This window comes from Equus caballus, unplaced genomic scaffold (genome assembly GCF_041296265.1).
Source record: "Equus caballus isolate H_3958 breed thoroughbred unplaced genomic scaffold, TB-T2T unassigned-0001487, whole genome shotgun sequence".
Lineage (NCBI taxonomy): Eukaryota > Metazoa > Chordata > Mammalia > Perissodactyla > Equidae > Equus > Equus caballus.
The window spans coordinates 21,356-28,227 of record NW_027222167.1 but is presented as its reverse complement, the minus strand read 5'-3'; the positions used below and the strand labels follow the sequence as shown (position 1 = coordinate 28,227).

The window sequence follows — 6,872 nt, the reverse complement described above, 5'->3', positions numbered from 1 at the left end:
AGATGGGCCACAGAGGCTAGCTCAGGTGGCAATCGTTAAGCAAAAGAAACACACAAGGGCGTGGAGACCTGGGGAAAAAGCAGCACTGAGAAATGTACCCTCTGAAACTGACGACGATGGGCAACAGAGGCTAGCTCAGGTGGCAATCGTTAAGCAAAAGGAAAACACAAGGGCGTGGAGACCTGGGGAAAAAGCAACACTGAGAAATCCACCCTCTGAAGCTGACGAAAATGGGCAACAGAGGCTACCTCAGGTGGCAATCATTAAGCAAAAAAATAAAATAAAATACAAAACTACAATGGCGAGGAGACCCGGTGAAAAAGCAACCCTGAAAAAAGGTACCCTCTGAAACGGAGGAAGCAGGGCAACAGAGCCTCGCTCAGGTGACAATATTTAAGCCAGAGAAAGAAAGAAAGAAAGAAAGAAAGAAAGAAAGAAAGAAAGAAAGAAAGAAAAGAGCAAGGGAGTGGAGACCTTGGGAAAGAGCAATACTGAAAAATCTAGCCTCTGACTGACAAAGACTGGCAACACACGTTAGCTCAAGTGCCAATCTTGCAAAGAAAACACACACACTCACACACACACACACTGAGGGACGTGGAGATCTGGGGAAAAAGCAACACTGAGAAATCCACCCTCTGAAGCTGACGAAAATGGGCCACAGAGGCTAGCTCAGGTGGCAATCGTTAAGCAAAAGAAACACACAAGGGCGTGGAGACCCGGGTAAAAAGCAGCACGGAGAAATCCACCCTCTGAAACTGAGGAACATGGGCAACAGACCCTAGCTCAGGTTGCAACCTTTAAGCAGAAAAGAAAGACACAAGGGCGTGGAGACCCGGGTAAAAAGCAGCACGGAGAAATCCACCCTCTGAAACTGACGAACATGGGCAACAGAGGCTAGCTCAGGTGGCAATCGTTAAGCAAAAGAAACACACAGGGGCGTGGAGACCTGGGCAAAAAGCAGCACTGAGAAATCTACCCTCTGAAACTGACGAAGATGGGCCACAGAGGCTAGCTCAGGTGGCAATCGTTAAGCAAAAGAAACACACAAGGGCGTGGAGACCTGGGGAAAAAGCAACACTGAGAAATCCACCCTCTCAAACTGACGAACATGGGCAACACGGGCTAGCTCAGGTGGCAATTTTTAAGGAAAAATAAAAGGAAGTGCGTGGAGACCTGGGGAAAAAGCAACACGGAGAAATCCACCCTCAGAAACTGAGAAAGAAGCGCAACAAAGGCTAGCTCAGGTGGCAATCGTTAAGCAAAAGAAACACACAAGGGCGTGGAGACCTGGGGAAAAAGCAGCACTGAGAAATGTACCCTCTGAAACTGACGACGATGGGCAACAGAGGCTAGCTCAGGTGGCAATCTTTAAGCAAAAGGGAAACACAAGGGCGTGGAGACCTGGGGAAAAAGCAACACTGAGAATTCTACCCTCTGAAACTGCCGAAGATGGGCAACAGATGCTAGCTTTGGTTCAATATTTGAGCAAAAAAAAAGAAAAAAAAACACACACACACACACACACACAAGGGCGTGCAGAACTTGGGAAAGAGCAAGACTGAGAAATCTACCCTCTGAAACTGACAAAGATGGGCAACAGAGACTAGCTCAGGTGGCAATCGTTAAGCAAAAGAAACACACAAGGGCGTGGAGACCTGGGGAAAAAGCAGCACGGAGAAATCCACACTCTGAAACTGACGAAGATGGGCCACAGAGGCTACCTCAGGTGGCAATCATTAAGCAAAAATATAAAATAAAATAAAAAAACTACAATGGCGAGGAGACCCGGTGAAAAAGCAACCCTGAAAAAAGGTACCCGCTGAAACGGAGGAAGCAGGGCAACAGAGCCTAGCTCAGGTGACAATATTTAAGCCAAAAAGAAAGAAAGAAAGAAAGAAAGGTAGGAAGAAAGAAAAGAGCAAGGGAGTGGAGACCTTGGGAAAGAGCGATACTGAAAAATCTAGCCTCTGACTGACAAAGACTGGCAACACACGTTAGCTCAAGTGCCAATCTTGCAAAGAAAACACACACACTCACACACACACACACTGAGGGACTTGGAGACCTGGGGAAAAAGCAACACTGAGAAATCCACCCTCTGAAGCTGACGAAAATGGGCCACAGAGGCTAGCTCAGGTGGCAATCGTTAAGCAAAAGAAACACACAAGGGCGTGGAGACCTGGGGAAAAAGCAACACGGAGAAATCCACCCTCTGAAACTGACGAAGAAGGGCAACAGATGCTAGCTTAGGTTCAATATTTGAGCAAAAAAAAAAAAAAAAAAAAAAAACCCACACACAAGGGCGTGCAGAACTTGGGAAAGAGCAAGACTGAGAAATCTACCCTCTGAAACTGACAAAGATGGGCCACAGAGGCTAGCTCAGGTGGCAATCGTTAAGCAAAAGAAACACACAAGGGCGTGGAGACCTGGGGAAAAAGCAGCACTGAGAAATGTACCCTCTGAAACTGACGACGATGGGCAACAGAGGCTAGCTCAGGTGGCAATCGTTAAGCAAAAGGAAAACACAAGGGCGTGGAGACCTGGGGAAAAAGCAACACTGAGAAATCCACCCTCTGAAGCTGACGAAAATGGGCAACAGAGGCTACCTCAGGTGGCAATCATTAAGCAAAAAAATAAAATAAAATACAAAACTACAATGGCGAGGAGACCCGGTGAAAAAGCAACCCTGAAAAAAGGTACCCTCTGAAACGGAGGAAGCAGGGCAACAGAGCCTCGCTCAGGTGACAATCTTTAAGCCAAAAAAAAAAAAAGAAAAGAAAAGAGCAAGGGAGTGGAGACCTTGGGAAAGAGCGATACTGAAAAATCTAGCCTCTGAAACTGACAAAGATTGGCAACACACGTTAGCTCAAGTGCCAATCTTGCAAAGAAAACACACACACTCACACACACACACAGTGAGGGACTTGGAGACCTGGGGAAAAAGCAACACTGAGAAACCTACCCTCTCAAACTGACGAAGATGGGCAACAGATGCTAGCTTAGGTTCAATATTTGAGCAAAAAAAAAAAAAAAACACACACACACACACAAGGGCGTGCAGAACTTGGGAAAGAGCAAGACTGAGAAATCTACCCTCTGAAACTGACAAAGATGGGAAACAGAGGCTTAGCTCAGGTGGCAATCTTTAAGCAGAAAAAAAAACAACAACAACAAAAAAAAACCCCACAATGGAGTGGAGACCCGGGGGAAATCAACACTGAAAAATACAAATACAATGGAAGGCCAATAGACAGAGCAGGCACTTTCACCTGGGGAGGAGGAGGTACGCATGGATGACCAATGAGCGCATGAAAAGATGTGAGCTGTTCCCTGGAAAAGCAAGTGAGAAAATTAGAGGGAGACATTGTGGGGACACATGGGTGAGACTGGCTTCTTCCAAATACAGGAACAGGATCAAACTGCTAGTGAGGTCGCGGAGAAGCCAAGTCAGTCACTCACGCCTCACTGGTGGTGAAGGGAAACGGTATGGCCTCTGTGAAAAATGGCGTGGCGGGTTCCAAAACTCACACGCCGCGGAAACAACCACCGAAAGTGGCAACCTACATAAGCCCTTGGTGTATCTTGCCTCCTAAGAGCGTCTGTATGTAGCTGGAGCCTTGGGTCGTTAAGGCTTCCACAGTGATCTGTGGTGGTGGTGGTGGGGGGCCTTGGGCCTTGGGGGTCTCCGCTGGACCTCCAGGAAGTCAGCTTTTGTGGAGTCCCGTGAGTCCTTCCAGGGAGGGAGGCATCCAACCCGAGGGTGGTCTGGAGGGCCCCACTCCCGCCACTCCCGGGGGCTGGGGCGGGGGGCGGGGTGGGGGCTGCGGCCACGTTCCTGTTCATTCACACAGAATCCGGGGCATGAATGTTCTTAGCAGCTCTGTTCCACACAGACCCACACTGGAAACCACACAGACGTCCTGCAAGTCCCATCCCTTGCTCATGTCGCCGGGGCTCCGGAGGAGGGCCACTCTGTAAAAGCGGCCGCCAGATGGCGCCCAACAACCGGCGCGGAGGGGTCAGCGGGAGGGAACCGGCCAGCGAGAGTGCACAGCCTGAGCCCACCGCCGGGTCAGGTCTCTCTCTGTCTACCTCTGTCTCTGTCTCTCTGTCTCTCTGTCTCTGACTCTGTCTCTCTCTCTCTTTCTCTCTGGGCCCGCTTGGGGCGGCCGGGAGGTCACCACGCGAGGCCCCAGGGTGTCCACCTCGGAGCTCCCAGGCAGCACAGGGCAACCCTGGGCGCAGAAGGAGGTCTTGGAAAATCGGCGGGGAGGGGGGTGGGGTGGGTGGGCTTGCCAGGAAGGGGACAGACTCCCCACGTGACTCCTGGGCCGGGCCGGGGCTGCCGGCTGGCTGACGCGGACAGAGGGTGGAAAAGTCCCCGGAGATGCCACGGGGCAGGCCGGGGCTGCCGGCCCCCGATTCCCGGAGCGGCCCGAGCACTTCCCGGGTCCCGGGAGGACTTAGAAAATCAGGGCGGGGTGGGGGGTGGGGGTCGCTGTCAAACCGAAACCATGCACGTCATCAGAGAAGGACCGTGACGACGGAGGAATTGTCCGCAGTCTGTCAGGAATTGTGTGCAGCCTGTCACTTCCGGCCCAGAGGGTCTTTCTAAGGCAGACGGACAGACGGAGCCCACAAGTCGTAGAGGAAAGGACCGAGCCGCTTGGCCGCTGAAAAGTTTACAAGACAAAACGGGTCTCCCTCCGCACGGGGCCACAGCAAAGCCCAAAGACGACACACGGGGGGAGCATGGGTGCAGATTCACGTGTGGTGATAAGAATATGGATTTCAGCAGGGCTTCCCGTCCTCATCAACAAGCAGAAGCACCCAAATGGTGCGGGTTGGGGGCAGAGACCTCACAGCCATTCCCTCCACAAATCGAGTTCCCCGGGACATCCTCACAGCGCCGTGCTGTGAGTGTGTGTGGGTGTTTAAAATGGGGTAAATGTGGACGTGGAACTGCTCCGTGAAACCAAAATAACAACAGTCGTAGATCTTCTTTGGTCATTTAGAAAATTCTTCCCCCTCCCCCCCCCAGCGGTGCACGTATTTCCCTTCCAAATAAGAAGAACGGGAAAGGAGATGTTAAAGGCAAGCAGAGAGAGGAAAACTGTTGCAAAACAAAAGCTGAGCTCCCGTCCGAGGGAGGCCTCCTCCGTTAGAGGCCTAGGAAATCATTCTGACAAAATGGAGGATCTCTGTCTTTGGTGTCGATTCCCTCAGAGGTCAAGAGAAACCTTTTCCAATGTCTTTATCAGGAGGAGACTAGAAGTTAGAGAAAAGTATCCTTTCGAGAGCGAGAAAAACCAATTCTGATTTTGCATCAGCTTCCCTCCGATCTTGAAACTCATTGACTTGATTCCATTCTGTCGATGGAAATAATCCGGAACCAATCTATCCGTGAAAATCGGGGTGAGTTTATTCTGACCTAAGATGTAAGGACTGTGGCCCGGGGCCTTTCTTCCTGAAGGAAGAAAGGGCGCCCGGGAAGTGGGGTGTACAGAGTGCTTCTAGACCCCCAGAGAGGACGTTTCACATAGGATCGAAAGGTCCCTTGGACGATAGTCGCGACACTGCTCTGTCAGCACAGCGATCGACAGACACTGCTGGGTGGCAGGTCTGTTGTCTGGGCCTGGGTGGTCACAGGTGAGCCGGATGGTCAAAGGTGAGCGCAACCATCCGTTCCTAGCCTAAGGAAAGATGCCTCTCCTTAAGGAAAGGCCCGAGCACGGGGAAGCTGCTCCTTTCCCTTAAGGGCATTGGTTCTTGCCGTAGGAAATGTTTAAAGCAGATCTACGATGCGATGCGTGCTCGACGGCCACGTCAGGCCCTTTTGGAAAAACACTGTCAGGCCGAATTAGGCCGACACCCAATGGCTTCCTCATAGACTCCAATAGATCCTATCGCTCGCCATTTCTATCTGTCCACTCGTTCCAATTTTAGGCCACTTGACCACGAACAGACCTTTTTCTCAGATTTTTTTCCCCGTGATCACCTTTTCACAGACAAAACGATCTTTACTTTTTAGGCCCTCTTGCCTGAAGGCAGCCATCTCACTTTCCTTGAACACAAAGATGTTTCCCATATTCACTTTTAGTGGCTTTTTGTTTTGTTTTGTGTTGTTTTGTTTTGAGGACGATGAGCCCTGAGCTAACTGCTGCCAATCCTCCTCTTTTTGCCGAGGAAGGCTGGCCCTGAGCTAACCTCCGTGCCCATCTTCCTCTACTTCATATGTGGGACGCCTACCACCACGTGGCTCGCCCAGCGGTGCCACGTCCACCCCCGGGATCCGAACCGGCGAACCCCGGGCCGGCGAAGTGGAACAGGCACACTTAACCAGCGTGCCACTGGGCCGGCCTAGTGGCTTTCATCGCATTCGTTAAGTAGAATTTTTAACCCTCACGAACCTTAATTTTGGTGAAAACTAAGAAGTCAGCAATTAGGAACTGTCCTTCCCATGAGCAGTCTGTCGCTTGGCCAATTTCTAAACACTTGGCCACTTTTAGAAACATGGGATTTCATAGGTTTATCTCTTCCTTCGCTTTATTTGATTTCATCTCACTTTAGTTTTTGGGTGAGGAAGATCGGCCCTCACAGAGCTGACGCCTGTTGCCAATCTTCCTCTTCTTTCTGCTTGAGGGAGAGCGGGCCCGAGGTAACACCTGCGCCCCACTTCCTTGATCTTGCGGACGGGATGCCACCACAGCCCGGTGTGAGGAGCGGTGGAGGTCCACGCCCGGGATCTGAACCCGAGGACCCCAGGCTGCCGAAGCTGAGTGCAGGAGCTTAACCACTATGCCGCCGTGCCGCCGTCCCCTGTCAAAGCTTTTAATAAAGCACGAGACGTGTTCCTCGATAGACCCAAA

The 6,872-nt window shown here is 51.2% G+C and overlaps 1 long non-coding RNA gene across 1 annotated transcript; it reads left to right on the top strand.

Annotated features, from left to right (window-relative positions):
* The first annotated feature begins 4,314 nt into the window (after nt 1–4,314).
* Nucleotides 4,315–6,872, top strand: LOC138922585 (uncharacterized). Its single transcript, XR_011435708.1, has 2 exons — nt 4,315–5,418; nt 6,194–6,872. It is a non-coding gene; the product is annotated as an uncharacterized lncRNA (long non-coding RNA).